The sequence below is a fragment of the Saccopteryx bilineata genome, chromosome 10 (genome assembly GCF_036850765.1).
Source record: "Saccopteryx bilineata isolate mSacBil1 chromosome 10, mSacBil1_pri_phased_curated, whole genome shotgun sequence".
Classification (NCBI taxonomy): domain Eukaryota; kingdom Metazoa; phylum Chordata; class Mammalia; order Chiroptera; family Emballonuridae; genus Saccopteryx; species Saccopteryx bilineata.
Genome location: NC_089499.1, coordinates 36,779,940 through 36,805,827, shown reverse-complemented (window position 1 = coordinate 36,805,827; position 25,888 = coordinate 36,779,940). Strand labels below are relative to the sequence as shown.

At 42.1% G+C, this 25,888-nt stretch overlaps 1 non-coding gene across 1 annotated transcript; it reads left to right on the top strand.

The window, feature by feature from the left end:
- Positions 1–12,850: 12,850 nt before the first annotated feature.
- Positions 12,851–13,064, top strand: LOC136314774 (small nucleolar RNA U3). The gene has a single exon (XR_010727365.1). It is a non-coding gene; the product is annotated as a small nucleolar RNA U3 (small nucleolar RNA).
- Positions 13,065–25,888: the final 12,824 nt, after the last annotated feature.

The window sequence follows — 25,888 nt, the reverse complement described above, 5'->3', positions numbered from 1 at the left end:
GAACAGTTCTGTCATTCCCTCAATTTCCTCATGTCCCTTTGTCATTAAGCCCTTCCCCCATGCTCAGCCCCCAATAACCACACATCTGTTTTCTGTCCTTCTCGGTCAGCCTCTGAAGGAATATCACATAAATCATATAGTAGGGAGCCTTTTGAGCCTGGATTGCTTTACCTAACAATGTTTTTGAGGTTCTTCTACGCTAATGCCTATATCAGTAGTTCCTTCCTGAATGCCGCTGTATATTATACCATATAGCTCATTTATCCATTCCCCGGTTGAAAGGTATTTGGGGTGTTTCCAGGTTTTAGTGTGCATCGAAGTTTAATCTGAGATTTTGTCTCAAGACCTATCAGCATCTGGGGCTACATAAAGAAGGCTATTTTTAGCTCATATTAGTTTACATGTTTGTATGGTCTGTGTTAGAACTGGTAAAGATATTAGAGTTAGGACAAAGCCTAAGTATAACTTTCTGATAACAAAGCGAGAGGTAAAGCAAAGTAGAAATGTAGATACTGGGAGGTGTTGGACCTTTATCCTGGATCTGCTTTGGGATCTTGGTGGGTGTTTGTCTTTTTTCTGTCCAGTTGGCACCTTGTGACTATTCTGCCCTCATTAGGGGACACATACCAAATAATGAGACTTGTCCTGTTTTCCCAAGTTTCTTTGCAGCTGTAGCACAGTCACATGACCTCAAATCTACCAATAAAATGCCACATAAGAGATGTTGGTTTGTAGCAAACAAAGGAGATCCGTTTTCTGGGAAGGATGGCAGAGAAGGTGTCCCTGGCTCCTGGCGGCAGTAAGATGGTGGCCGTCTGGCACCACAGGTCAGCATAATCAATGCGGCTATGACATCTGTGAGCAGTAGCAACACTAGCTCAGAAGGGCCATTTGTTGGAGCTGAGAACACTACTCTCTCTGCAGAGAGGACCAGTACTGAGCCTGCTATTGTTTTTTCCTCTCTAAAATTGAGCAGAATTTCTGACCTGTCCAGGGTGTTTCTCCCTAGATCACACAGAGTACTCTCTTTTCAAAGATCCATCTAAAAATCGCACTCAACTCTCGTTATTTGCTGGGCTTCCCCTATAGATGCATTTTCACTCTGACAGGCATCATGAATTATGTCATTTATTGTAATTTGGTGTTTCCTTTATGTTTTGGCTGTTAGCAAGATTAGGCCAAATGTGTGGCCCAATATCAGCAGTCACATAGACCTTAGGACATTAATTTGTATTCCAGATCAGTCATGCTATCATCTGATTTTTCTACTTTTCAAAATTCTTATTTATGGTTCCCTCATGTTAAAATTTTATATTAAAATAAAAACATAAACATTATCCCACAGGCCTGATCTGTGGTGGCGCAGTGGATAAAGCGTCGACCTGGAAATGCTGGGGTCGCCGGTTCGGAACCCTGGGCTTGCCTGGTCGAGGCACATGTGGAAGTTGATGCTTCCTGCTCCTCCCCCCTTCTCTCTCTCTCTCTCTCCTTTCTAAAATGAATAAAAAAAATAAAAGTAAAAAAAAAACATTATCCCACCAACCAGATAACTTGCTATATGTGATATATGCACACATATGAAGTTATTACCTCAATATATATATATTATATAATGAATCAAACTGTAATGAATGGTACAAAACCCCCACATAAGTTTCCTACTTCTCCTAAAGTTCAGTTTTCCAAAGATAACCACATTTCCTTCCAGGAAGAAAAACATGCATTGTGAGCATTTATTTAAAATTACACTTTTTTCCATATCTTCACTATTATAAGTAACGCTGCAATGAACATAAGGGTGCAAATGTCTTTTTAAATTAGTGTTTTGTTTTTCTTCTGAAAAATACCCAACAGTGGGATTGCCGGGTCATATGGTAGGTTTATTTAAATTTACACATAAGAGATAATACTCTATATAATTTTCTGCACCTTTTTATTTTTGTACCAAATAATATGTCTTGGAGATCTTTTAATATTAGCATATTTAGAGGGAGTACTTCTTTTAAATATCTCCATGGCATTCCATTGTACTAATCTATCAAAATTTACTTAACTGGTCCCTTGAATGATGAACTCTTTGGTTTTCTTCAGTTTTTTTAGCATTACAAAAAAAAATTACAATGAATATTCCTAAATGGTTATCTTAGTGAACATTTTGCAAGTACAGTGGTACCTGGAGATACGAACAGACCAACATATAAATTTTTTAAGATACAAGCTGCAACTCGGTCCGTATTATTGTTCGAGATCCGAGCAAAATTCCAAGATACGAGTCGTGATTCAGGAAGCTACCGCTAGTTGGCGCGTTGGCGCACGGGTCCAGTATCTGCAGCGTGATATAGGAGTTGACTGACTTACGAGCTCAGTTACAGAACAAATTAAATTCGTATTTCAAGGTACCACTGTAAATCTCTAGCAATGAAATTGCTAGACCAACTGATACAAGACTTACAAATATGGATGTTGCTAAACTGCCCTCTGGGAAACTGGAACCAATTTTTTACTCCTGTGTCAGTGCGTCAGCATCACCCTTTCCACATACCCTCATCATCACTAGATATCATCAATTTCCTAAATTTTTGTCGGTGGGGGAAAATAATACCTCACTCTTGTTTTCATTTCCATTTATTTAATTAAAATTTTCAGAGTTTCAAAAGAAACCTTTGGACGTATAGATTTTGGAACCCATTTCAAAGTCTTTTCAAGTTAATGTGAACTATTTAAAAAATTTGATATATTGCATCTCTTTAGAGCACTTCAAAAGCCCTGTCCTGCCTCTAAATCAGTAGTAGTGCTCCACCTTGGCTGCACATTTGAAACTTGCTTTTTAAAAATACTTTTGCCTGGGCCTAATCCCAGACCAATTAAATCAGAAACTCAAGGGGCGGGGCCCAGCCTTGACCTCTCTAAAAAGCTCCTCAGGTGATTTTTAACAAGCACAGTCAAGGTTAAGAACCATTGCTCTCTAAATGCATTATAATGGAAGCTACAAATAATATATTTGAAAGCTTTAAGGTTCAAGCCCTGGATAATACCAGCTGACCAAACTGTGATTTTTTTTTTTTTCCAAACAAGGGTCTGGCATATTCATAACGAAGTGACAGCCTCCCTGCTCAGCCACCATCCTTTCTCTGTTCTACTGCATACCAATCTGTGCAGCAAGTATTCCAGTAAGAAATGACAAATTCATTCTTTACAAATTAATAATTGATATTCCCAAACCACAGAGACTCACTAGCAGAATGATGATTAATAGCTTGATGATCAAAGGTGTAAGAGCCCCTTTCTGTTGAGCTCTGGCTATAATTAGCTCACCCTCCAATGGAGGAAAGAAAAGATCATCACAAAGAAGGAAAGGCATTGCCGCCCCATGTGAAGGAACTCCTTTAAAGTTTCCCAGTCATTCTTCAGCTTCCCTGGTCCCTGTGACAAGTGTGTCACAAACTGTCATTTCATTTGCTGCAGTTAGACCATGATAGATTTTTTTTTTCCTGCCAACTCAGCAGATGCCTAATAAGAGAAAAACTCACTGGGGAAGTGATCCGGTTTATTGCTTTATTTTGAATTTTCTATGATGTCAAGAAAAGATCCGATAAAGTGAAACAATAATGTATTATAAGATTTCTGAATGTATTTGCATTCATTTTAAATATGAAATAAGGTAACATGAGTGGGAAAACAATTTTTGAGTTCCTATCATTCAATTGCTTTTGATTGCCTGATTCGTACTATTATCTAAAAGTTTCCTGTTCTGTAAAGAAATCAGATTCCATTTCAAGCAAAAGTTGTTAATGGCCAAGAATTAGAACATTGGAATGTTTTAAAAATTTAAAACTAAAAAGTCACCACTAATAACCCAACCCTAATAATATAATTTTGAAAAAAAATATTTGAAATTTTAGCTTTTCTAAAAATGGAATTGTGTTATAACAAGTACAGTAAACTGCACATTTAAAGTGTAGAATTCAATGCGTTTTTAACAGACTGCTGAAACCAACTCAATCTCGCTAAAAAAAACTTTTCTACCACTTTTTGCAGACCCTCATTCTATTCCTGGACTCCAGGTAATTTCTGATCTGCCTTCCATCTCTAAAGATGAGCATGTACTTTACGTTTATATGAATGTAATCATACAATGTTTACTCTTTTAGTGTGGCTTCTTTTGCTCAGCATAATGTCTGGGAAATATTATATATCCAGATTGCTGCATGTATCAGTCACTCAATCCCTTCTATTGCAGAGTACTATTCAACCATGTGAATGTACTCCATCCAGTGTGTTATCCATTCATCTGAGGATGGGCTTTGGGGTTGTTTCAAGTTTTGGGCGATGGTAAGTAATACTTGTATGAACACTCTTGTACAAAAGTGTTCTTGTAGAAATAGGACAACATGTTAATGTTAGTGTATGTAGAGTTTAAGTCCTACTGTACATATATTGTTTTGTTGATTTGGGGTGGGGGCATTTTTCTAAAGCACGAATACTATGATTTCCATGGCAGATGAAGTGGCCCGCAGCTCTCCCAGTCCTCTCCATCCCTAAACAAAACAGCTTTCAGGTTGTACACGCACAGCTCTACTGGGTGCCATTTATATCATGGTGAACCATCTGCTCAACTGCATGTGGCAATTTAAGTCCTTAACTAGCTTCCTCTCAGTGAGGCCAGACTATTTTCTCTTGCCTGTCCATCCCCCTTGATGTTCATCCTGATGGGCTCATCTTCCTAGAAGTCACTCCCATCATTATTCTTTCATGTTTAAGAATACTCCGAGGCCCCTTCTAGCCACTCCCCCACACTAAGGTAGCCAACGCCATTTCTCAGCTCTCAAACATGATGGGGCCATACTGGTCCAGCCTCTTTGACATCCCATGTGCCACCATCAGCTCTCATGGGTACTTTTCCCAACCCTGTTCTTTCTCTGCCTGTCTAAGTTCCTTCAAACCCTCTTCCGGTCCTCACTTCAGACCCTGAATTTGTGGACTTAGTCTTTCTCTGAATACCTAACGCCCTGTCACTCTGCGCAGTATATCTTAGCACTTGCTCTTTAGTTATTTCCACTATGGATGTATAGTCTCCTGAATTATATTTCAGGTCCCCAAAGGCCATGGACTGTGTCATTTATATTATATAAATGTAAAATGACAAACTTGCAAAAGAGGTGTATTTCTATGTTCCAGTGCTTAGGTATGAGTGCTCAGGGAAGCTGGGCTAAAACTTAATCACAAGCTACACTCCAGCTCCTCATTCTGAATTACTGTAGCCTCTCCTCAGATGAATGAATAAGGTGATGATCATCACAAGAGTTTCACAGAAGCAAAGGCCAGTAATGGTCAATCTTTGGAGTCCTTGATGGGCCTGGATCAAACACAGTCTACCCCATATCCAGGAAGAGGCCAGAAAGGGAGAAGGAAAAGGAGAGAGCTGCTGATTTCACCAATTCCTTTTAACAGAGTGTATCAAGCCCGAATGGACAGAGAAGGCTATTTTTAAAAGCCCTCTACTTTGTGCCTGATTTATGGGCAGACACTAAAAATATTAATAAGTAGACATGGTACTGATCCACGAATATGATGAGCTTTCAATTTCTGGAGCCACAAGGTGACAGACTGCTGTGGAGATGCTTGCATCCTCACAATATCCTGGAGGGATTCAAGTTGAAAGAAGAAAACATTGATATTTTAAATCCCAGTTTGGCATTTAACTGTGTTAAGTCATTCTGTTACATTGGCATCACTTAGAAAGCCTTAAAAAAGGATTTAAAAAAACCCAGATTGTACTACACACCACAGAAGATTTAATATAAATGCTTTAAGCCCAAGGGAAATTGTATCCTATGCAAATTATTTCCCCTGATACTAGCTTTCTTCTGGGTCCCGTAATCCTAACTTGCATATAGCTATATTGATACAGGTCAAAGGTTGATTAAAAATGACTGTATTATCAGAGCCAAAGCAAAAAAAAATAATGTCTGAAGTAGTGTATCAGTGGAGGAAATTTAATCAAGGAAAACAAAAGTTGGCAAACAGAATTGTTCTCAAACCAATTTACCAACCTATTCTTGCCAGGAAGACCAGGTGCAGACCTAACCGCATGACTTGGGTACACCATTATAATACTTAAAAATAGAAACACCTAAGCACGATATAACGTCCTTGGAAAAAGTTTGGCAGTGTTTAATAAGGCTGAAGATACACGTCCCTAATGACCCAGCAGTTCCATCCCAAGGTATATACCCTACAGAAATGCGTGCTTAGGTGCATCCAAAGACATATGAGAATATTCATAGCAGCATTCTTTGTAGCCTTTGTGGAAACAACTCAATGTCCATTAACAGGAAAATGGACAAACAAATTGTGGTACAGCTTCACAATAGAATACCACACAATGATATTTTAAGTATGTTTGTTATATTGAAAAAATATTTTTTAAAGAAAGAAAAATGGGAAGAATATATTTTGGGACCCTTGACAAGATTATTTTTACCTTGCACATGTCAAGAGATTTTAGCCACAAATCCACTTTTAAAATTCTCTTTGAAAATATCTACTCCTGTTCTCTAAACAAAGTGATTACATTTGCCAAAGAAAGGTTAACAGGCAAGAATTACAACATGGAAATCTTTTCAATAATGAGAACTTTTATGGTCCTTTATCTAAAAGGAGAGAAATAGAAGTAATGTTTGGAAGCTGTCACTTGAAGGCTGTCCAAGGATTTAGATGTCTAGATTATTCAACAGAAACCAGCCTGTGAGACCATGAATTCTCATGTGTACCTTTTTCCTTTTAGTTGACCAACCATGTCAGATCACTTCACTATTTATTATCTGACTTTTTTCTAAGAGACACCAAGCATGAAGAGTGTATGGGTCATTGATCTAACCAGCGGCCTGAGAGAGGGACACTCAGAGTCCCAGACCCTGCAGCGCGGCCTTCTACTGAGTATCCACAGGCAACACTGATTCCACGTTTCACTTTTCTCTTCATCAACGTGAGGTCATAACCAACTCAAGTTTGTGTTGTTATCTCAGAATCTGGAATCATTGTTTCTAGACCTCCCAAAATTAATTTCAATTAAAAATGTTTACTTTTGGCCCTGGCCAGTTGGCTCAGCGGTAGAGCGTCGGCCTGGCGTGCGGGGGACCCGGGTTCGATTCCCGGCCAGGGCACATAGGAGAAGTGCCCATTTGCTTCTCCACCCCCCCCCTTCCTCTCTGTCTCTCTCTTCCCCTCCCGCAGCCAAGGCTCCATTGGAGCAAGGATGGCCCGGGCGCTGGGGATGGCTCCTTGGCCTCTGCCCCAGGCGCTAGAGTGGCTCTGGTCCCGTCAGAGCGACGCCCCGGAGGGGCAGAGCATCGCCCCCTGGTGGGCAGAGCATTGCCCCTGGTGAGCGTGCTGGGTGGATCCTGGTCGGGCGCATGCGGGAGTCTGACTATCTCTCCCCGTTTCCGACTTCAGAAAAATACAAAAAAAAATGTTTACTTTTATGGGTAGATTTAATACATTCATGAGAATGTTTTATTTTTCAGCTTTTGTGCTTAGGGCATTTTTAAGAATTTTGTTTTGAAAACTGACTCCATTAGCCCTCTCCTTTTCTTCTGAACATCCCCTGGAATTTGGAATTATATTTGATGGGTGAGAGAGAAAGCAAGAGAATTTTCACCTGAACAAGAGGGAAGGAGACAGACATGCAGAAGGGCTCACAGGTGGATGTACTTTCAACTTGAAAGCTGTAGTCTGAGACACTCTGAGGCCAGGAAAAGGTGTCACTTTACAACTTAAAATGATATTTGACTTTGCATACATTTTTTTTTCAGTGCTATTTATTTATGCATCAGACAGAGACACTTTTCCTTTTTTCTTTTCTTTTTTTCCAAGATAAAAGTAGCAATGTCAAGCTGGGAGAGAGAGGCAGAGAAAATAAGTTAGTTATGCAGAATGGATTCAGAGAAATTACAAGGAATCTCAATACTTTGATATACAGAGTCAGGATGTTTGATCTATAAAAAGAGCTCAGGGATCAAAAACAAAAACAGGCCTAGATTTTTTTTTTTAAATCTACACCATTTTTGAGTTATAAATACCTTTGAGGGTTTAAAAGAAAGTTGTGCATGTCCCCTAACCCCAGGGGGAAAAAAATGTTCCTAGGCAAAAAATTTTATAAATATTATCAGAAAATTCGCAGATATGAGGAAGCCCATTCACCTTCTGTCACCCTAGGGCTAAAGATCTGAAGCTCTAGAACAAGGCACCAGGTACACCAGCTGTTAGCCTGTGGAAGAGGCATCGCAATTGGGACAGGTGTGTTGTTAAGACAGCAGGGAGCAGAAGACCAATTGCCATTTTTCCAGCTCTTTTCCAGCTGTGTGTGCTGGGCTCTTCTTATTGTAAGGAACAGTGTTGCTCGTTATCACTCATGGTGAGTTCATTGTGAAAATACCTGGGGAAATTAGCAAAACAAGAACCTCAATCCCGTGGCCAGCTTCATTCAGGAAAAAAAAAAATGCACAGGCAAGCCTCATGGTGGACATGGCAATGGGGACTCCTTCATGGGTTGGAGCCCCCGAGGATATTTAGGGCACAGAGAAGGTCCGAACAGGAGCTCCTGCATTTTTACCTTAGTATGCACTTGCTGTCGACTCTGCGGCTTGTTCATTCATTTTGCTCCATGGGTCTAGATCTGACTCTACTCTACTCTAATCAACTCACTGACTCTCTGCATTATAGTCCAGGTCTCCAAATCTGATTGCTCCAGAGGACCACTTTCTCTTGTAGATGGCTCTCTTAGGGTCGGAGTCTCTCCCCTGAGCGAATCAGCTTTGACCACCTTTCCCTTGGAAGAAGTATCTCAGAAAAGGACTGGGAAAGGCCCGCCTCCTGACGCTGGGACCGTCCACCATTTTCCCCAAAGATCTCATGACACTATATAAAAATAACTCCAACTTTATACCTGTCAAGCTAGGATTTGGAGGAAGTTGTTGAAAATAAAAGTCTGTTGCACCATGAGCCACTATACACCAGCAATGAGTCAACAATACGTTTGAGACTGGAATGCATCATATGGATACGACAGTGATTTCCAAATGGTGTGCTGCAAGAAATTTTCAAACGTGCAATACCTGACTATATCATCAGGACACTGACCTCTTTTCACTTAGACTGTCAAATAAAAATATGACAACAGCCAAAGCAATAGCCATCCAATGTGTATGAATCAAAATTAGAACAATTTTTTTTTGTCAGATCAGCAAAAAATATGTTTGTTGGTGTTCTACAGAATTTTAGTCATTGGTTTATGTGTGCCATGAGATGAAAAAGGTTGAAAATCGCTGGGATAGGATATTCTGCCTGTGGATTTCTGTGCACATTAGTGCTACACAGAATAGACCTGAAAAGAACTAAAATGTTAGGCAAGCTTTGCTGAAATATCTAAAACCCTTACTGTGGTGATTACAATGTATCACTGGAGGTGCATCAGTTGGTACAGATGTACGGGCTCTGGTGGGGAACGCTGACAAGGGGGAGGCTGGGAGCTGTGGGGGTAGCAGCATATGGGAAACCTCTTCCTCTGAATTGGGGGAACCTAAAACTGCTCTAAAAATGTCTCCATAAAAACAAATACAGCAAAACAAAAGTGACTTTAATAAAAATATTCAGATTGTTATTTTTCCCCAGTAGACCATCTATTCTCAACAATAATATATCACCACTGCTTTTCCTTAAGGTAGACTGTTATCCATTGAATTTACTGAGACAGGCAAAACAATGTCAAGAGTAACTATTGATACATGGAAGTTTAGTTAGATTTTTTCCAAGTAATTTATTCGCTATAAACTTCATAAAGTTACTTAGGGATGGGAAAATTATGCCTTAAATAGCCATGAAAAATGAGAGGATTCGGATTTCAACTCCTAATGATTTTGGCCACCATGTCCTAGAGTGTGGCAAGAAAAAAAAACAAAACTGTTTTATGAGATTATTAGAGGGGGAAAAAGAATTTTATATCAAGTTGGGAAACACTATATATTCTAGTCCTTATCCTGAGTTCTTAGAACACCCACCAACATACTAAAAGATACTTGGAAGCCCTGAGGTAAAGCAGCCTGTTACACCCTCCAGCCCTGTGTACGCCTTCTCCCCCAGCAAACACCCTCCCGCCCTAGGCCCATCCTTCCTGTGTAGCGCCCAAAGTCCTAGACTCCAGCCTGCTGACAGTTTTGTATAGCCTAAGAGCTAAGAATGGATTTTACACTTTTAAACAGATAGAAAAAATCAAAAGAAAAATACTTTATGATACATGAAAATTATATAAAATTTAAATTTCTGCATTCTTAATGAATGGAACACAGACAGAAAATAGCCATTTTCCTGCTACCATGGCAGAGTTGAATTGCTGAGACAGAGACATTATTGGCCTGCAAAGCCTAAATTATTTACTATCAGGACCTTCACGCTCAAGCTTGTCAACCCCTGGTCTCCATCACTGTTTCCCAAAATTCATTTCCTAGAACCTTTCTAAACTCTGAGCTGCCCCAAAGACAGAGTCCCATGTCAAAAAGTGTGGGTGATTCCTAATGTTCTACGCCCCACTCTGAGAGCTAATAATGCACATTTGCTTATTAAATCTCTGAATCTCTATGGTTCAGAAACCAAAGTTGGACCCAGTGTTTCCCAACCTCATTTGAAGAAGGATCCAGTTTCTCCAACTGAATCTATAACACCCATGAATATACCTGTGAACATTCCAAGAACACATCTTGGGAAATACTGCTCGAGATTGGTTCTCCTTTTTCTGTTGAAACACATCGGCCCTGTGTGCCTTTGTTCAGGTCCATACCGGAAAGCTATTGCCTTGGAATTAAGAGAAGGATCTCATCTGACAAACTGAGAACTGCATTTCCCAGTTTATGTTGAAATTTCATGTGGTCCTCAGGAATGGGTCTTCTTCAAATATCAAATGAAGATAATGCCAGTCCTCTTGCACATCATGTGGCAGTGCTGTAGGGGAGACTAAGATGACGCACATGACAGGTTTCTAATGATCAGAACACCCTATCCAGAGATAAGGCATTATTATTACCACCACAGATCAGGAGATCAGCAACAATCTGTTAGTCTCTTCAGCTTCGTTTTCCCTGAATCAATTATCCCTATATATTACTGCCAAACTAATTTCCTAAAGTACTCTTTTAAAAATGTCAGTCTTCTCAGTTACTCATAACTGTTTCTCATTGCCAAACGCAGTGTACGAAAACTAGGTTCCACAGAGCCATCGAGTTCCAGGTAGCTGCCTTGAATCATCTAAGGATGAGAAAGGTGTACCATGGGTTTCCCACTCCCGCTCTGTCTTGTATCTTGGAATGTCCAAGGTATAGTTCATGTAAAAAAGAATTCATCTTCTAAAAATATGTTAGAAAATGAATATGCCCAAGTTTCTCTCTCCTGTGAGATTTTCAAATCTCCAGACTCAACTTTATCTTCCACATCTTTGCAATAGTTGTCTTTCTCTCCAGTTCAATATTGATGGGATTGGCTCCTTGAGAGGGTGGGTCAGTGCTGCATCTGTGCACCATTCTGGGAACGCTGAGCAAGGAGAGGGCGACAGGCAGCAGCGGGAGAATTGCATGGGACACATACCTGGGCGGAAGCCGCGCCCCAAGAAGACGTCAGCTATTATTACTATAGACCAAACAGATATGCTGCTTCATTCTAATTCAGACAGCTCTTGGGCTGCAGGGAGAAGCTGACAGAGAGAAGGGGGAGTCTCTCTGTGTGTGTATGAGATGGGAGGAAAGAAGCAAGACAGTAATGCATAGAATTTGAGAGAAATGGGTGATAGCAAACCTTAAATCCTGGTGCTATCCAGGCCACTAACCAAGTGCCTGGGACATCATCGTGCTATATGAGTGTTAAAGGTTGTTATTAGTAGTACTAGTACCGTCGTTGTTATTATTATTCAGTATAGGGCATGGACAAAGTGGGAATGTTGCTCCACTAGAAATATTTAGCTTGAATAACACAAGATGCCAGGCTTATTTAAGCTGATGCCTCACCTTGACCCTATCATTCTGCGCCCTGTTAATTTCTTGCAAAGCACTTACCACAATTTGTAATTATATACACTATTCAGGGCTATTTTGTCTATATATTATTTATGGTTTATTGTCTGCTTCTTCTCTTAGATTTTCAAGCTTCATGAAGCCAAGGACTATGTCTGTTTTATTCACAATCCTACATCCAGTGTTGGACACATTGCTGGGCACAGTGTACATTTATTTAATATGAATGACTGACTGAATAGATGGATAAATGCCAACTGGCTACAAAGCAGGCTTTCCCCAATATCCATGGCCTAAGTGGGAGAAGTTGGAAAAATTTTGATGTCCAAATGTTCCAGGTAAAAGGCAGCCAGAGAGGCAGGCTGAATTCCTGGGTGCTTGAATCCCGGACTGTGGGTCAGGAGGGTCCCACAACCCAGCAACGGGGCTAGCACTCTGGACACCTCGCTCCAGGGCTCCTAGGAAAGGGGGGCCGCAGCCTGCAGGTGTCTGGCTCTCCTTGCCAGTAGATGGGATGGGACTAGGAGAAAGGCTCAAACCGATCAATTTCCTCAAGATCCCCAGGTAAAATCTGTAATCTTTTTCCTAACATGATCCCCTCCTGCCTCCTCATGAGCTCAACAGTACAATCTTTGCCTTGTAGCCTATTCCACACTCTACTGCCTTTAAGTGGGTGACTAATTTTAAGCCACATATTGAACTTTAGTTACATATATTTTGCAAATTTCAGGATGCTAATTGTACCCTTTATGTGGTCTGAGTTCTTACTCAATTGATAAAAATAAAATGGCAAGAAGACTATACTTTCAGGGATCATTTCTATAGTTTGTTACTGGAGAAGCTTCTCTGATCGTGTAGAGTACCCGAAACCACGAGGAGGAGTTGAAGTGTTCTCTCCTGAGCGTGAAGCCAGCTCTTGGTGTTGCTTGTGCAACTGCCTTTTGCCACTGATGATCGTTCTTCTCTTCCTTTGGGAGAGTAAGAGGGAGAGAACGCAGTCTGAGTGGTAAAATAAATAAATAAATAAAAATAAAAAATAAATAAAGTTTAAAAAAATAAAAATATGGCAAGGATCCAAGTGAAACACTGAACAACATCTACCTTAATATTCATAAGGCTGGATAAAAAACATGGCAAATCCTCTTCTCTCCCTTTCTAGTTTCAATCTAGAGATCCGCAGAATCCTAATTGACCAATCCAGATACAGATAGAAAATTTGAAAAATATAGCGTGCTGATCCAGGCTCCACCCAGTTTTCCTTCCATGGGAAGACAAAAGCACAAGCTCCAATTACCTATCTTATGTATTTTACCTCTGGCTTTCTATTAAGGGAGGAAAACTTAGACCGGTCTGAGTTTCAATGCCATGGCCTAGGCATTAGCTATACTTTGTACCTGGGGGTGGAAAGAATGAGGGAGTATAGAGTGAGAGATCAGAAATAGTCCTTTGATACTTCCTCCTGGCGATTGGCATGGAAGTTCTCTTGTGAATGTATGTAGAAAGGGAATGAATGGCCCCTCTGCATCTATGTATGTCGCACATGCTTATACGCACACTTAGTTGATGAACGTCTTGTCAATCCTCTGGTTAAGCACTATTTCAACATACTAGGCACACCATATTTTTCAAAGATGGCTGCAACAGTACCCTCTATCCCCGAAGGCTCTTTTAGAATCTAGATGGTCCTCCTTCAGAAGATCAAATCTATGTCTCCTTCTTTTGAATCTGGGTAGATCTAGTCGTTTTTATTTATTTGTTTATTTATTTTGAATTTATTGGAGTGACACTAGTTAACCAAATTATATAGGTTTCAGGTACACAATTCTACAACACGTCATCTGAACACCATATTGTGTGTTCAGCAAGTCAAGTCTCCGTCCGTCACCATAACTACCTCAACCAATACAGTATGGCAGAAGTGACATTATAACTTCCAAGATCAGATCATAAAAATGTCATGCGTTTCCATTTTGTTGTTTTGGGACACTCTCTCTTGGAAACACAAGGGCAAAAGTACCAAAGATGAGCTGTAAGAATTAGGGTAAGGCACCTTACTGAAAAATTAATTAATTAATTTATTAATTAATGACTTTGAGTAGGAAAGAATAGATTTTGGTCTGTAAAGCAGACCAACTACTGTTTGGTTATCAGTGTAACAAGCACACTGTGCTGCCCTAAGTTTGAATCATAAAAAAGAAAGAAAAAATGTGGAAGAACCACAGTAATTAGGCCCTGTACTTGGGAACATCATAAAAGGGATTTCACTGGGCTCGGGATCACAGGCGAAGTGCAGAATGTCAGACCTGGGCTTGAAATGTCTTTATCTTTTCCAGAGTGCCTCACAGTGGGAAATCAAACCATTTTCTTCAAAAACCCCACTCTTAGTCATCAAATCCTGCCTGGACAAGTGTTTCCAAAGACTAGATGTAATTTTCTACCTGTGGGACTTCTGAAAACATGTGGCTTCTCTACTGGGCCATTTGTACATCTTTCTCCATTGCTTTTCAAAAGGCCTTGTAGAGTCCTGAGGTTTTGGGCAGATCAAAAGTCACAGAAATTGACTGTGTGAAAGCACCTCCAGGAATAGATTGGAAATGATACAATAAATGATTAGAACAAGACTGAGCCCAGTAGTTCACTGGAAATACCAGAAGCATCACAGGCTTACCCCTCTCATAGACCAGAGAGTTCCGAGAGGCTCAGGAAAATTGAGGTGAGAAGAATCCATATTTAAGAGTTCCCTTGAATCAAATTTCAACCACTTTGAGGTTCATTATTATTATTTTTTCCCAGGCATAAATCTGACAACTCCCCCTGCCAATTCCTACCACTGAAATCATCATTTTCTATCTTTCATTTTTATCTAGGTCATTAGTCAGGTAAAGTGTCTAAATCATCTTAAATAATCATTTACAGAAAGTCTACACACACACACACACACACACACACCACATATATTTACACACCCATGCTCTGGATTGGAACTTTTGGGCGGACTTTTAAACTAAAGTATAACATACTGATAGAAAAGCATACAAATCATAAGTGAGAGATAGATGGAATTTCACAGAACGCACCCATATACCACAACTGAGATCAGCAGTCACATTTTTGGTACCTAGAGCCTCCCTCACGCCCTCTCTCCGCTGTCATTCAACACTCCATCCACAGGGGTGACCAACATTCTTATTCCATCAAGTGTTAGAATTGGATGCCCACTATTGTTCCTTGTGCCCTACATGAAACAGTTCAGTGCAGTGTATATTTTATTTTGCTCATGGTTACACTGATTGCTTGGCTTACTTCCTTTCCCTTCCTGATGCCTTCTCCTAATTCCCAGGGCATAGATGCCACTCATCGATTCCCCCTAGAATTCAATGGAGAATTATCTGGTAAACAAAGACAAAGAATTAAATGTCAGGAGAAGGCAAAGACAAAGAATAAACATCATGGAGAAGAGACAAGCATTTCCACTGCATCCTTCTGAATTCTTGACCCAAAGAATCTGTGAAACTGTTTGTTATTTAAGTCACTACGTTCAGCAAGCTTGTTATGTAGCAGCAGATAACCAAAACACAGGCTCCAAGTAGGGCTTCTTGCAGTACAGAACATCGAGAACAATTTTCTCACCCAGAATACACTTGATCACATTGCTACACAGAACCTACTGGGCAGCCGCCCAAGGTCTGGAGACAGAAACTGTGCCATCGTTATCCGTGTGTAAGCATATCAGAAATGGGTAATGGCCCTGAAGTCACTATCTCCCAGTTACCAATAATAAAACCCCTGCCAACTACTCAAAAAGCCAGATTGAACACATGCTCTCAGCAATCTGGTTCTTCCCTTTATTAGCATTAATTATAATCATTTTGCTTTCACTGGCTTTATTTTTTATTAATATCTCCTCAAACAAGCCAAAAAAAAAAAAGAGAGAGAGAGAGAACAAATGCCTTCATACATGGGCAAGCTTCTACAGGCTCGATGGTACAAGTTAGGCATGTCTCAAGATAGTCATGATTTATTCTGCACATACCCAGCACTCGTGTCAGAAATTGGGTGGCACCAAGGATTCACACTGATTGAGGAGCAAGGGACTTCATATGTGGACTCATGATCGTCTATCAGACTTTGTTCTACTTTGGGATTATGATTCTTGCCTCATCCTCCATCACTGAGCTGTGAAAGCAAGCTCCCTATTTATCAACTTCTCTGAGTCGATTTCTCATGCTGAAGGTAGGGAAAAATCTGTCAAGTGAGGACAATCAGCACTGTCTTATGTTGTCAGAGCCCACAGGAAGACATCAGACAGTAGTTCTGCTGGAAAAAGTGTAGACTGATTCTTTCTAATCCCTTGTGGTTCAAAGGTTATAGAAAGCTGCGTTTCTATTTATCCATCCATCCATTCAATAAACACCAAGAATCTACTCTGTGCTAGAACCTTTGCTAAAGGCCAGAAATAAAGAGATGGATATAAGAAAAGACTCATTTTTCAAGGTTCAGCCCAAATCTGATTCCTTCTTAAAGTTGCAGTAGCAGCAGTGCTGTGTATTCATTTCATTTTCTTCCTGTGCTCTCTGGAAAACTAACCTCCCAGCTTCCCTTATAGTTCAATTTGGGTCATGTGACTGAATTCTGGCAAATAGAAAATTTGGCAAACGTGACATCAGGATGACTACCTTAGCCATAAATCTGGGAAGTTCTCCTCATACCTTCTTTTCCTTCTGGGGTGACATTAGAGGCCATGTGTTGAAGATGGTGAGCTCACATGGTGGAAAGAGCCCGAGTCCCCGAATGACCCCATGGAGCACAGTCACCCTGTATTAATCAACTTTTATTGTGTGAAACCACTGGGATCTAAGTTGTTTGTTTCTTTGGTTCTTCATTCCCTCTCTGTTCCTGTCCCACAATTAATTCAAAAGTTTCTTTAATTGCATCATGATTCAGGATCTTCTCTGGGGACAGAGATGATACTGGAGAAGTGGGTGCAAGCAGGCTGGTACTGATCCCTTTGAGAGGTGACCATGAGGCTGGTTCTGGATTCTGCTGCTGCTACAGGAGTGACCCGCCATTGTCAAAGTGCTGCTGCCAGGATGAAGAAGCTGGAGCTATGCTCACAGGAGCAGAAAGCAGGCAGGGGAAGCAAATCCCCTCTCCCTTCTCCTTCCTGCCTTGCAGACTTCCTCTAGCGCCTCTATTGATAGAGCCTAACACAGGGGCTGGAAAAGCAGAACTGTCCCAGCCTCAACAGCAGAAAAGAGAGTTATGGAGGACTGGTTTTTCCGCATCCCAGTCTGACGCTCTATCCACTGCGCCACCGCCTGGTCAGGAGGAGGACTGGTTTTTAATCTGACAGGCAATTACTTAAAAACTAGCCCCCTCTCCAGGGAGTGTCCTCTCTCTACATAGCACTCTCAGAAACTTTTCCTGCTTTCTTCGGTGGCACAAATCACCTTCTGTCTTGAATGGGAGTTCATTGGCTCTACCTTAACTCTCTCATTCCAATGTAAAGTTCTTTTAGAGCAAGACCACTGGTTGATGGATCTCTGTATGCCTTCCTAATGCCCACCACCCCCACACAATCTAGCACAGTAGTTATACATAGTTGTTATACAATAACTTTTGTTGAATGAATGAATGTGATCTCAAACGGGGTAAGTGGCAGGGGTTTGAAGTAGGCAGGAAATGAGCATAGAGAAAGCCTGCCCACAATAAAAGTGACTACAGACTTGTGGATCGAATGGAACTGGGGCCAAGAAACTTAAAATGCTTGTGAAAAGTAAGGTCACACAACTTTTAATTGGACTTATGTAAGACTTAAGATTTAATTAGAAGTGTCCTGAAAACTGGCAGTTATCTTGGTATCGGATTCTTAACTCCAGCAAGAAAAGAGGTGAAGAGCCAGAGAACAGGGCCTGCTCTGGGGCCCCTTCTACTGCACAGGCAGACTGGCCTCCACAGCCTCTTCACGCCCCACTCACAGCACTCCAGGCCAGTGCTCAGACTCTAAGCAGTAAGATCTGGCAGAGACCTTGGAGACTGGGTGGCCCTGTTATTATTTCTGCCTAATTATCCTCAGACTTAGTGGCATAAAACAACAGCCATTTGATTATATTCATGGGCTCAGGAATTCAGAAAGAACAAAGTGGAAATAGCTTTTCCTTTTTTCTTCTTCTTCTTTTTTTTTTTTTTTTTTTTGCTTGAAGATGTCTGGAGTCCCAGCTGGAAAGATTCCATGGCTGGAAGAGATTTGCTGGGTGAGAGCTGGAATAATCCGGGGACATCCTCGCTTATAGGTCTGGTCGTTGATGTTGACTCTCTGCTGGACCTCCGCTGGGGCTGTCAACTGGAGTACCTACTTGTGGCTTCCCACGTGGCCTGGGCTTCCTCCCAGCATGGTGGCCTCAGGATAGTCAGGCGTCTCACATGGTGGCTCAGGGCTCCACAGCAAGTTTCCCAGTAGGTAAGATGGAAGCTCTTATGTCATGCAGTGCCACTTCTGTCTCATTCTATTGACTACAATTGAGTCATAAACTCACCAGTATCAAGGGGAGAGGACATAGACCTCATTTTAATCAGTATCAATATGACCAGTTGAAGAAACACATGTGGGATGAGAAGCATTGGTGTGCATGTCTTTGGAAAATATAATCCATTCTCCACATTTTCCAGATGAGGATGCTGAGGTCTGGGGAACCTGGGAAGCAGCTTGCAAAGGTCCTGCAGTCACTTCTCAGAAGTATCAACCAAAAAGCCCATCAATAGATGACTGGTTAAAGAAGATGTGGCACATATACACTATGGAATACTACTCAGCCATAAGAAATGATGACATTGGATCATTTATAGCAAAATGGTGGGATCTTGACAACATTATACGGAGTGAAATAAGTAAATCAGAAAAACCAGGAACTGCATTATTCCATACGTAGATGGGACATAAAAGTGAGACCAAGAGACATTGATAAGAGTGTGGTGGTTACGGGGGGAGGGGGGAAAGGGAGAGGGAAGGGGGAGGGGGAGGGGGAGGGGCACAAAGAGAACTAGATAGAGGGTGACAGAGGACAATCTGACTTTGGGTGATGGGTATGCAACATAATTGAATGACAAGATAACCTGGACATGTTATCTTTGAATATATGTATATTGATTTACTGATGTCACCCCATTAAAAAGAAATAAATTTTAAAAAAAAAAGAAAAGAAGAAGAAAAAAAAAAAGAAGTATCAGACGTCCCAGATGTGTTAGTTGGCTAGGTGCTGTAACAAAGTTTTATACTTTTTAAATTTTTTCTTCTTCTTCTTCTTTTTTAAATGAGAGGAGGGGAGATAGAGAGACAGACTCCCACATGCACCCCAACTGGGACCCACCCAGCAACCCCTGCCCAGGGCCAATGTTGTGCCAATCTGGGGCCATGCATGCAACTGAGCTATTTTTAGTGCCTGAGGTGGAGGCTCCACTGAGCCATCCTCAGAGACTGGGGCTGATGTGCTCAAACCAATCAAGCCATGGCTGTGGGAAGGGAAGAGATAGAGAGGAAGGGGAGGAATAGAGAAGCAGATGGTCACTTCTCCTGTGTGCCCTGACCAGGAATCAAATCTGAGACATCCATATGCCAGGCTGACACTCTACCACTGAGCCAACCAGCCAGGGCCAAACAGTAGTTTTAAATAGCAAAAACTTATTCTCTCAGACTTCTGGAGGCTGGAAGTCTGAAATCCAGGTGTTGGCAGGGCCATGCGTTCTCTGACTGCTCTAGGGAATAATATTGATACTTCCTTGCCTCTTCCCAGCTTCTGCTGGTTCTCAGCCATCCTTGGAGTTCCTTGGCTTGTAGATACTTCACTCCAACCTCTGCCTTGTCATCACCTGGAATCTTCTCTGTGTGTCTCCCTTTGTGCATCTCCATCTCTATGTCGCAATTTACCCTTTTCATGAAAACACTAGTGTAAGTTGATTACCTCTCTAAAAGCTCTCTTTCCAACTAAGGTCACATTAAGAGGCTTTAGGATTTCAACATGTATTTTTCTGGGGGAACACAATTCAACTCCTAGACCATTTTTTTTTTATGAAACTCATGGGACAAGGAGAACTTAGAGACTGACCCTGGTTAAGGCTGAGAAGCACAAGCAGCAGCCGTGCCGAGGGGATTTCTCTGCCAGGTGTGCCTGGGCCAGGGCTCTGAAAACGTCCTGCAGAGAAAGGGAGAATGGGCTTGCTTGAACACGCTGGCTTCATGTCACTAAAATACTGACGGCAAACATAAACGGTGGGCGGAGAGGGCCAGCAAAGAGGATCCTAGCAATTCAACTGAGAGATCAGAGGCTGGACCCATGCCCCTTCTCTCGCGGCTAACGGTGATGGTTACACTGCAGAAGCACCAGAGTAGCTGACAAAGCAGAGGAGGCTGGTCGGGGAGATGAGTAAATGAAAAGCTAGTCTTGTGCCCCCAGCTTTGAACTACGAAAGATAGCTCTCCCTTCCATCAAAACGGTTACGTAAAAGACGACACAGACATAGATGATAAGGCTGTGGGAGTTTTATGAAGCTAAAAGGAGCCCTGGCGTTGAGGGAACCATATTTTACCTTATCTACCGGGGTCCTTTCCTGCCGAATTTTGGGGAATACAAAGTATTTCGCATTATTCACCAATAGCATCAGAAGAAACAAGAATTGCTACTTTAACTGAGGAGCTGAAGTGCTGAGTGGTTTATCTATACCACCTGTAACCGTGCTGTAGCCGTTTCCTCATACCTTCTTCAATCCCTTTGTCATTTTTCTGCACGCTGGCTTTTATTTGCTTTTAGTCCCAAAACTGGTGTCACTTTTCATCCCCAAACTGCATCCTTTTTTTATTTTTTATTTTTTATTTTTCTGAAGTTGGAAACGGGGAGGCAGTCAGACAGACTCCCACATGCGCCCAACCAGGATCCACCCGGCACGCCCACCAGGGGGCGATGCTCTGCCCATCTGGGGCGTCACTCTGTTGCATCCAGAGCCACTCTAGCACCTGAGGCAGAGGCCACAGAGCCATCCTCAGCGCCCGGGCCAACTTTGCTCCAATGGAGCCTCGGCTGCGGGAGGGGAAGAGAGAGACAGAGAGGAAGGAGAGGGGGTGGGGTGGAGAAGCAGATGGGCACTTTTCCTGTGTGCTCTGGCTGGGAATTGGACCCGGGACTCCTGCACGCCAGGCCGACGCTCTACCACTGAGCCAACTGGCCAGGGCCCCAAACTGCATCCTTTTGTTGAGAGCTGTCCTCAGCCCGCAAGAGCCCACTTGCGGGGACACAGGGGAGCTGGAGATGCTTGGGAACTTACCCAACCCCCGGGCAGCCTTTACCTAAGAATGCACAAATTCCCAGCCCCCTCACTGCTCCTGTGTGTTGTTACTTATGCTCTCCTCCAGAGAAGCTTCATGAGACTGAGCCAAAATGACTCTCCATGAATGTGACTTGATCCCTCACCCTTGGCCTCCTTCCCCTCTGTGTCTCAATATCTCACTTCTCTACTGGTTTTTACTGCTAACAGTTTCTAATAAATAGTTTTCACATGCATTCTAATTTCAAGGTTTGTTTCGGGGGGCCCAATCTAAGACAGTATCGTATCCAACCTTTTACAACCACTCCCACAAGGCAGGCGGGATCACCCATATGCTTTCCACAAACATGGAACTTTGAGTGGACCTGCTCCAATCACATCATGTTAGTCACTGTCTTGACTTTTAAACCAGTCCTTTCTCTGCTATATTATATTGTCTCAAAAACACAACCGGTCTTATTTCCTTTTCCACCTCTTAATTGCCTTGGGCTTTCCCAAATTCCTGGACTTGGGAGTTTCAGCGTACCTATTATTTTCTCGGGCTGGATTGGCCATGCCTGGGTTGTTTACCAGAACAGAGAATGAGACAGAAACAGTCTTCTTCATGTTCCCTTCCCCAAATTAAACATTCTGGACTAAGGAGCACACTAAATTCTTTGATTAAAAGTTGGTAGGATCTATCGATCCTTCCTTTGAATTTGGGCTGACCCAGGGCAGTATGACAAATAGATTATGGCAGGTGTGATCTTGGAGTAGATTTGAAAAGGATAGGCAACTTTTGCCTTGGTCTTTTGGACTCCTGAGCTGCCATATAGGAAGTTCTTCTACCCTGAGAATGCCAGGCTATGAGGAAGCCCAAGATATCACAAGGAGAAGTCATGGAGAGAAAGATGTATCCAGCGAGCCACTTGCCTTTTGAGTTATCCCAGCTGAGGCTTCAGACATCACAGAACAGAGATGAGGCATCCCTATTATGCCTTATTTGAATTCTTGACCCACAAAATCCATGATCATTAAAGAATGGCTTTTATACCTACCGCTAAATTTTGGGGGTAATTTTGTCATGTGTTAGTAGATAACTAGAACACCCAGACACATCTGATGATGCAGAGCCCATCTGCATTAGCAATAAGCAACCGTTCTAACACCTCTCCACCACCTCTTATGCTGCCATTCCACCTGGTCCTTAAACTTTCTCACCCTGGTCTTGGAGTTGGAAACAGATGAACTCTTCTCTGAACATCACCCAATCCCAGCTATATTCAGCTTCTACCCGGACATGTGGTCCAAGGCAGAGAGGAACTATTACTTGGGAGCAACCAATCTTGGGTAAATGAAATTACTTGGGGACCAGTTTCTTCCCAGCGCTGTAAACTTTGCTCTTTTATTTTGTGGTTGGCCTAAAAATTATTCTTAGTTGCTGTGGAGCCCCAACACTTTTGTCACAATAAAATAGTATGTTCTTATTTATAGGAAAAACACTGCTTAAGCCTCTGGTTCTGTTTTAATGTTGCCACATTGCCACCTTGGGTAAGTTACAACTTCTCTGAGTTTCACTGCATTCTGTTCTTGCCTCTATAATGAGATGGCTGTCTTGTGACACATTGTCTGGCCTCCCTAGGAGAATGATTTGTTCCCATGGTGAGGTTCCTGTGGCACTTTGTACATGCTCCTCCTATAAATCATATCACACACGCACACATTTTATTACTATTATACTAAGCTGGCATCATGACAGAAAGCACTGTGTAGATTGTAATCTTCAGAGTCAGACAGACCTGGGCTTGCCATTTGCTAGCTTTGTGACGTCGGGCAAATTATTTACTCCTCAAATCCAAGTTTTACCTGTATGCGAAATAAAGGTTGTCATATCAATCTCACACAGTTTGTATTGAGGATCAAGGTAAATAATGCAGAAAAGCAATGCGTAGATAAGTAAGCATTCAGAAACTACTGCTATCCTTACCCGGAAAGCTGTTCCTTTATAAACCAATTCAGAATATTATTTTCTTCTACTTATATTTTAATTGGTCTGAGACAAAAGTGATGATTCTAAAAACAGACAGCCTAAAGAATGTATACATTAGAGCAGAGGTCCCCAAACTCCGGCCCACGGGCCACATGCGGCCCCCTGAGGCCATTTATCCGGCCCCTGCGGCACTTCTGGAAGGGTATCTCTTTCATTGGTGGTCAGTGAGAGGAGCATAGTTCCCATTGAAATATTGGTCAGTTTGTTGATTTAAATTTACTTGTTCTTTATTTTAAATATTGTATTTGTTTCTGTTTTGTTTTTTTACTTTAAAATAAGATATGTGCAGTGTGCATAGGAATTTGTTCATAGTTTTTTTATAGTCCGGCCCTCCAACGGTCTGAGAGACAGTGAACTGGCCCCCTGTGTAAAAAGTTTGGGGACCCCTGCATTAGAGCATCTAGAGTAAAAGGGCACGCTCACTTTTTTCTGACTTCATTCAAATGTAAACATTTGCCTTGTCGCAGGCAGAAAGCATACGCCACACACACACCTCTCCGCTGAGTCCCCAGCCTGCCAGAGAAGACATATTTCCTGTAGATCCGGCAAGTCTTCCAGCTTCAGTCCGAGGTCATCTCATTGGCCCTCAAAAGCTTTTGAAAGAGAGAGAAGTGCCAAAGAGAAGGATCTCGGCCATTTCTGCAGTCCCCTCAGTAAGCCAGGGGAACACGTTTTCATTTTATTTTATTCTATAGTTAGTATAAACACTTTCATTTTAGGAACCTATGTCTGTCAGTAAAACAGTGGCCCTGTGTCATCACCAGGAGACTGAGGGCCTAGGCAGGCCTGGCTCTAAGGCTGCTGACCAGCCCAAATGGCCTCGGGACATCAGTCCTATTTTGGCTTTGAATTTGCTCAGCACTTAATACCTCTGAGCTTGGCGGCTGAGAAGCATCGGCCCTTCACTGCCGCCAGGGTGGGGACAGGGGATGGGGAATCAGGATCCCAGTCTTCCACATGTCTGATTCCCAGCTCTCAGGACAATACTAAGATAGCAGGCAATGTGTATGGACTGGATGAATATTTCAACGAATGAATGTGCAAATTAGCAGCTGGGGCTTGTCTCTTCCACCGCTTACATTGACCTCTGCCTCTGACATTGTCATTCAGCACTTGAATTCGGGCTAAGGAGCAGGGAGAAAACATCATTAATGAAAGCCCTACCATCGGCACACTGTACATCCCCTCCACTTCATTCTCCTAGCAACCCTACTCTATGATGCAAAAGGGAAGTTCAGAAAAAGAAAGTGATTCTCCTAAGCGCCTTCAGATAATGGGTGGCAATTTCAGGATTCAGATTGCAATTTGCCAACTTAAAAGTTCATGATCTCTCCACTCCAGCATGACATCTCTCAGAGTTAGAGGGAGGTGCTGGTTGGTCAAGAGAGAGAGAAAAGAAGGGGCGGACCCTTGAATTAAACTGTCTTTCTGCTGAATGATATCCAAATCACTTTTGACAGATGGAGATCTATTCCTGTTACAGATATTCTGGAATGGGGACAGCCGTTCACTCCACAAAACTTGATGGAGCAGCCTCTACATGTTGGCATCTGAGACAGATAAATTACCCCCCAAAATCAGCTCTCAAAGAATTTCTCAGGAGAGCAGCCTTGAATAATAATTTCTCTTAAGGAAATTATTAAGAAATGAATCTGTGTAATGTATTTATTTTTGCAGCAGCAGTGGTGGTGGCTGCAAGTAAGTCCAGAAGAAAATATAATAGTTTAATTTTAGACTTTTAATTCATATCAGAGGAATATGTACAGACATCGAGATGACTATCATATGTGGAACAATGGTGAAGAGGCTGAAATTCCTAAAAAGAGTGTCAGATACATGTGACGTGCACCCAGATTGCTCGTGCACCCACGTGTGCCTTGCTGTCGTTACTCCTCAGCACCCTCTCCAGACAGGTCAAAGCTTTCAAGGACCATAACCCAGCCAGATTGCTGGCTAGAAGGCATTGTAAGGCTCTTGGTTGACAGATGCTGAGTGCAAGTCTCTGCGAAGAGCAGCACTGGAATGTCAGCAACGATCACTGGCCCCAGTTCATGTCCCTTCTCACCTGAGATCATTTTTGAATGTCTCAAACCTCTGCTGGAGTCAGGAGCAGTGTGGGAACCCTCCATCCTCAGTGCATTTCCCCCCGAATGCACTTTTCTGAAAAGGAGGCATAAGACATGAAACTTCTGGCCTTCATGAAATAATACCAGAGCAAAAAGAGGACTCGGGAATTCCATGTCTATCTGGCTTCACAATGTTGAACAGCAGACCCGTAGAACGTACTCATCTTGAGCAACTGAAACTCTCTCTACCTGTTGGACAGCAACTCCCCATTTCACCCTGGCCCGGGCCCTGGCGACCACCTTCCTACTCTAGGTTTTGATGAGTTTGACTACTTTAGATAACTCATAGACATGGAATAATATAGTATTTGTCTATGATGGGCTTATTTCATTTAGCATAATGTTTTCCAGGTCCATTCATG